Source organism: Chinchilla lanigera, unplaced genomic scaffold, assembly GCF_000276665.1.
Source record: "Chinchilla lanigera isolate Chin_1 unplaced genomic scaffold, ChiLan1.0 scaffold00004, whole genome shotgun sequence".
Lineage (NCBI taxonomy): Eukaryota > Metazoa > Chordata > Mammalia > Rodentia > Chinchillidae > Chinchilla > Chinchilla lanigera.
In genome coordinates this window covers 39,344,718-39,351,561 of record NW_004955405.1, presented here as the reverse complement: position 1 = coordinate 39,351,561, position 6,844 = coordinate 39,344,718, and positions in this window count along the sequence as shown.

Below are 6,844 nucleotides of genomic sequence, written 5' to 3'. Positions count from 1 at the left end.
ACTCCTCAGGCTTAGTCTGTATTCTCATGTTCTCTGAGTCCTTGTTCAGCAGCTGCTCCTCTGCTGACTCTGGACCTTTCTGGTTCTCAACAGCAGGAGCAAGAGTGACCCATTGTGTGGCATGTATTCTCAGGGGTTTCTCCACATTTGAATGATTCAGTCACATCTGTGGGTGGGCATCTGCAGCCAGTGCATGGTGGGCCAATTGTGTCATTGTTTCTCTGTGTCATGGTAGTTCTCAATTAAGCGGCGGCAACCGGCCTAAGGGCCGGCACGTGACACTGCTCGCTGCGGCATGGCTTCCCGTGCACCGGAGCCCCTCCTCCTGGGCACCTGCTAGGCTTGGGGCTGGCCTGAGGGCCAGCAGTTCCCACCCCATGGCTTCCCGGGCTCTGGGGGCCCTCCTTCCGGGTGCCTGCGAGGCAGGGAGCCGGCACCTGCCCCTTTTATCTTATCCAGACTGCTGGGACTAGGGCAGTGCAAATCTGATCAGTGTACTGATCCAGCAATCACCGACCCTTAATGTCAGGACACTTAACTCCAGAATTCACTAGAAATCAGTCAAAACTCTAGATTCAGCTGCCTCTGAAAACCCACCCCCCATGACTACTTGAGGCTTTGGGGAGACATGCAGAGACAAACCATAACATTCTGTCCAGGACCCCCAAAGATTCAAGTATGTTCCTTCATGCAGAAAGCATTTAGTCCATCCATAAGAGTTGCCAAAGTCCCAACAGTTTCAGCATTGCTGAAGATCCAAGACAAAATTCTCCTCTGAGATTGAAGAAAAACTTAGCTCTGAGCCCCTGTACAAATGAAAAGAAAATTGAACTCTTGCCTTGGTGCAGATGGTCTGGTCTGGGAGCCCTGGGCTGGCTGAAGCTCAGTGTTTGTGTGCGGCTGAATGAAACCCAGCTATTTGTTACCAAAATACACTCCTATTTCAACTGTTTAGGATTTTTTTTCTTTGTGAGTCAAATTATGAACTGTTATTATACTTCCTTTTCTAAGTTTACCACAGGAGGGGGACTCCAGTTGTTCTTTCTTTTTCCTCCTGTATTTCTTAAGGATGTCCAGAGGACCTGTACTTCCTTCTGTCCCTTCACTGCAGAGGAAGCCTCATTGTAGTGTAGGAGACACCAAGGCAGAAGTGAAGCATCGCACTCTTCCACACAAGTGTCTACTTCTGTGTGGATGAGTGTCTCTCACAGAGCAGTCTCTCTGTGGTTATTTCAGTATTTCCTGTGAAGGGAACCTCTCAATCCCCACTCAGAACAGCCCATCCTGGTGTAAGTGTCCCATCCACTCCCCCATTACTCTCCAACCTCACTCGGCATCCCTGAGCCCCACAGTCTGCTCCCAGGGAAGCAGACAAATGAACCCCTCTTGAAATGCAGCAGGACATCCAGCGGGAGCAGTCTGGAAGTCCTCGTCACAGATGTGTTTGGCACTGCTGCCAAGGAACATTCAGGGAGAAGGCCCTGTGCCTGGGAAGAAGCTGCTGCCCCTCTAAATGACCTAGAGCAGCCCTAAGCTGAAGTCCCTTCTGAGAGAGACCCAGGAGCCGACAGTGATGTGCGGCCACTCTTCCAGAGGCCAGGAGTCTGCCTGCTGCCTCAGGTCTCACTGAAGCCCTGAGATCTCTCGCCTGGAAGGCAGCAGTGCCTGACCCGCTGTCCTGTGCCATGTCAGGGGACATTGTGTGGCCATCATTTGTCACATGCCTTCCCCTCACTTCACTTTGCTGTCTGTCATCCCCTGTGGACCAGGGCAGCTGGTCTTGGTGTCCTCTCTTATTTTCTCATGGTCTCTGCCCTGCAGGCTTCTCCAGTGTGAGTACAGCTCAGCTACCAGCCACAGTGCCCCATCCCTTGATTCATCACTTTAGTCCCTGGTGCCGCCTTTTGGAGAAAGGTTGAGGGACATCCTCTTGTGGCTTGGATCTGGCAGCAAGGGACGTGGGCCCATTGATAAGCTGTTCATCCTCCTCAAGCCCTGGCATGCTGTAACGAACACCATCAGGCCTCCCCAACATTCACTGATTCTTCAGTTTCAGTTCTCCCATTTTTCATAGATGTGACAGCTGTCTAACAGCTCACTTACGCCAGGACAGCTGGGCTACCCTGGGTGCCCCACCACCCCGCACATACTTGGACCAATCAGCAGGCTCCTGAATGTCAGCCAATCACAGGGCTGCAGCCCCTGTATGATAGCATTGAACTTAAAGTTCTTGGATCAGTCTATGCAGGAGTGCTCTGTCTGGTGTACTGCCCCGTGTGCTGCAGCAGTTGAAAGACTCCAGGGTTTCTGTACATCTGCTCATGATTTCTTTCTCAGGTAGTGTGGCCCCCCCCGCAGCTGAGAGCCCAGCAGCATCAACCTGCAATGAGTGACATGACCACCATCAGTGACAACAACCAGTGTTACCCAGCAGGACCGGCAGCCCTGACAGGGACCTGCAGGCGACCCCACAGGAGCAGGGAAGCTGCTGGAAGAGCTCCAGAGAGCTGCCAAGGGGGCTGCGGGCCTCCAGGGCTGTAACACTCAGGGATACAGCGCTAAGGGCAGAAGGCCATTGCCACTGGGAGCCAGAGCCACTAACACGGCTGCACTTTGCCCACTCGTGATTTCCATCTGAGTCAAGCAAAGAACCCTCAAAGGATCAGCAGCAGACGCTGCTTTGGAAGCCATCCCTGCTGCTCTGCACAAACCTCCCTCACCTCGTGTCTCCTTGCTGTGGTCCCGGCTTTGCCTGCACTGTGCACAAACCCACTGTGCTCGGTCCCAGGGCTGCACAGCATCTTCCAGCCTTCCCAGCTCTGCTTCCACGTCTTCCCCCAGGGAGGCAAGGGACAGCAAGAGTGGCTCCAAGTCCCAGTGAGATGGGCAGAGAGGCCCTGCAGGTCCCCCTGCAGAAATCGACATGGTACTGTGGCCAATACCAGGAGCAGGAAACAACAGGAAGGACAGACAGGAGAAGGAGTTCATTAGGTCACTTCTTAAAACACTAAAATTCCATAGCACAGAAGCAAAAATCAGCCTTCCTTTGCAAGATGCCAACATGCTCCATATTGCAAATATTTAACAGCCAATTTTGCTTCTCTAAGAAACACAGCATATCTAATATTTTACAATAAATAAGCACAAGGTCATTTTCTCTGGTACTGAGAGTTACTGCAGCATCCCTCAGCAAATAAATAACCAATACCTCACTTAGAAATGCATTTTTCTTTTTATTCATTTATTTAGATTGATACATAGTTGTGCAAATTTATGGGGTACAATGTGCTGTGCCCATACTTCTGATCATTGTGTAATGATCAAATTAGTTTAATTGACCTATCTACCACTTCAAATAGTCATCATTTCTTTTTTGTGAAACTTTCAAAATCTAGTTGTTTTGAAATAATTCTTTGTTAACTAAGTCACCATACTGTGCAAAAGTTATAGAAGCAAATATAATCACAGTGCATACCATGAATCACAAGGGAAAATAAGTTTAGCAGCTGAAATAGGACAGTATTGTAGTCATGAATAGCTGGATTTAAGCCACAGACAGGGAGCTGAGCCTTGGGCAGTCCCAGCCCCTCCCCAGACCAGACCAAGTACACCCAAGGTGAAGGCCTCACATTTATTTATTTATATATTTGGTGGGTTGATGTCATGGGGTACCCCTTTGCCTAGCAGTATTTTCCTGGGTTGCCTCAGAGGTTGGTGTTCTCTGGACTGGAGTAGCATGTTCATGTGGCTCACCTCGGGTGCTCTTTGTTCTTGGAACTGGCCTTGCTCCAGTCCCTCCCTTGTGATCAATCTCCAGCTTCAGCCACTCCCACATCTACTCCTTTTCTGTGTTGTAGTTACAAGCTATGGGTGGTCAGCTGAAGTTGGAGGAGCTATATTTGGAGGACTCTGTAGAAGACCTTCTCATACTTGAAACTTTTCCATTCTGAGTGAGCTTACTCATTTAGGCTAAAGATTTTCAGTCCAAAGATTTTAAGTCCTTGTATTCAACAATTTAATCCTATACATCCCATTAGTTCATAACAGTAGTCAGTTGCCAATTTAGCTGGAAATTGTCAGCAGATGTTAGTGATTTGAGTTTCTTTTATAACTAGCATGTTACTATGGCATTGTTTTATGCTTCTTGTGATTATACTTTTCTGCAGGATATTCAAGACCAAGGTAAGGTGAGACTTGTATTAATTACAATTAATCTCTTGCTATCTATCAAGGTCAGTTAAGTTTTCTCAGGATTTACCTTGGAACCATGTACAGCGCCTCTTAGTTCTCCTGTCAGTGTCAGCTGTCTCAATGAGTCACAAGCATTGCTTGACCAAGTTACTTTCTGTGAAAGCTTGGGAGACTTTTTTCTCTAGTGACTCCCCTTAGGAACACTACTTATTGTTGATCACTTTTCTCTGTGGTTCCACAATATCCTTGGTCAGAAGACCAGGAACTCACTGATTTATAGGATGTCAAAGCAGAGGTTCTCTTATGTTCTGGGTCCTCCTTGACCCCAGAGGGCTAGGACCAAAAATACTGACTATTTTCTTAGCCCATCTATTTTTCTAATTTTTGGTCTCTACATCTCAGTTATTGAACATCCAGAAGAGAAGATTAATAACATTACAGTGTAATAGAGGCAGTAAACTTTACACTATTATCTTACATGAATATCAAACACCTTAGAACATAAAACGGAACCATTATTTTCTAACAACCATGGATGTTCTAGTGTTTAGATCTCTGTAGAATGTTATCAGTTACATATTTTACACAGAAAATAGAAAACAAAACCATATACAATATTGCAGCATGACAATCATGATGATATTTTATAACACACGTAAATTTTCATTTTGACATAGTATAATTTTTTAAATCAATCATCTCTAATACATGAAAAACATTTACCTAACTTGTTGATCTTTAATGGGTTGTACATCACATAAGTATTTGTTAAAGGCAGAGGTCTGAATCTGCAAGAAAATTTTATCACCATAAACAATCCCTGTTTTACATTTTAGATGACCTGAACATCTGGAGGCATGAATACATTTATTACACCACAAGAATAAAAACAATCAATTGTCACAGCCATATGAAAACTGTGGTACCAGAGTATCTTTAAATAAAAAACCTTATCATCTAGAAAACTTAATCTTTTGATGATGACCAATGTAATCATATCACAACAATATATTTTTAATAGCATTTATTGGGATGTCTTCTACAAGGTTGGGGCTTCTATTAATGAACAAAGGCTGGGGTAACTTCCCAGGTAGTTGCTCCTTTATTCACCAAAGGGAGCCTTGACCAACAATTTCTCCCCAGCCTAAGGGATTTTGGTTTAATTATTTTAACAAATTTTTGATGACCTATGAGAAAACCAAGTTTGATATGATTTTGACCAGGTGAAAGCATGCTTTTAAAATCTATAAATCAAATTAAATGTTGAACAAATGATCCAAAAATGCAAAAGAAAAAAGGAAAGAGAAAAAATTTTGAGCTCAATACAAAACAGCTGTTCATGCATATTAAAAAGAGAGGTGAAAAAAGTACATAGCTTAACATATTCAACAGACAAACATCTTACAAAATCAGGGTGCATTCAAATATATTTTTGACCAAATTGAATTATAATAACTCTTTTACAACTTTAGAAGTTTGTAATTACAAATAGACTAGTCAGAATTCTTCATAGGTTAATAGCAGAGATCTCTTACAAGAAGAATTTGGAAGGAATAAAATCTTTTATCTATAATTAATGTATAATTATTGTATATTATTTTGTCCTAACTTTTGTGTTCCCTTCTTTCATGTAGCTTTCAGCTTGGTTATCTCCAAGTACTCTATCACCTACTCAGACCTTTGATTCCCATTTTTTGTTACCATCTCCTGGGCAATTTGGGTCAATTCCTTTCATTGGCCTCAGGTCAGATCTAGCCACATCTTTGTCTATCAACTGTGGCATGTTCTCTGAAGCATCAGTGTCATAGGACTAATCATCAGCTTCTTGAAAGGTGGAATCAACTCCTTCTATGGGTCTGAGTCCATAATACAATGGGACAGCATGCTCAGGTACTCAGATAGGCCATTCAGCTTTCCCTGGAAAGACAGAAGCATACCCTCTACTCCAAGTAAGTTGTGGGCCAGGTCTCTTACATTGGCCAGGATAAAGATCTTTCCAAAGGACCCTTCTTCGCTTTTTTTTCTTTTACCTGACTGAATTATCTTTTTGTTGTTGTAGTTCTATTCCTAGTCGGATTTTAAAAGTTAATAGTATATACTGCCAAGTGAGGTCTATTATGAGGTGTAAATATAGTAGGGAAGGATTCCCCCTTTTGTTTGTGTAGTTGAATTTTGAGCAAACACTGAGCATGTTTAATAATTTTTAGACCTTGAAGATCATATGGAATTTCTGTGGTAAGAGAAATACGAAAAGTTTTACAAAATATTTGAAAGGCAGTACTCATGTAGGCCGGACCATTATCAGTCTTAAGTGCAGAAAAATTAAAAAACTGTATTATGTCCATAGGTACCTGGCACTCCTGCTTACTGCCCCCACCTCCAGCTGAGGCTCCCACCTTGCCACTGGGGATAGGCTCCATCACTGCCTGATAAGCAGTGGACTGTGCAATCTCACAGACATTGGGTTGCCTGTGGTGGCTGCAGCAGCAATGCCAGGTGACAGCGTCACTCTCCCACCATTGCTTGTTCAGCTGCTCACTCGCTCCCTCACCTACCAGCCTGAGAGTTTGGCACAAATGCTGTGGCACTGGCAAGCTGACAATTTGAAAGCTCAGTGGGGCCTGATGGAGTTCAAACTGCAGCATACTAGAGA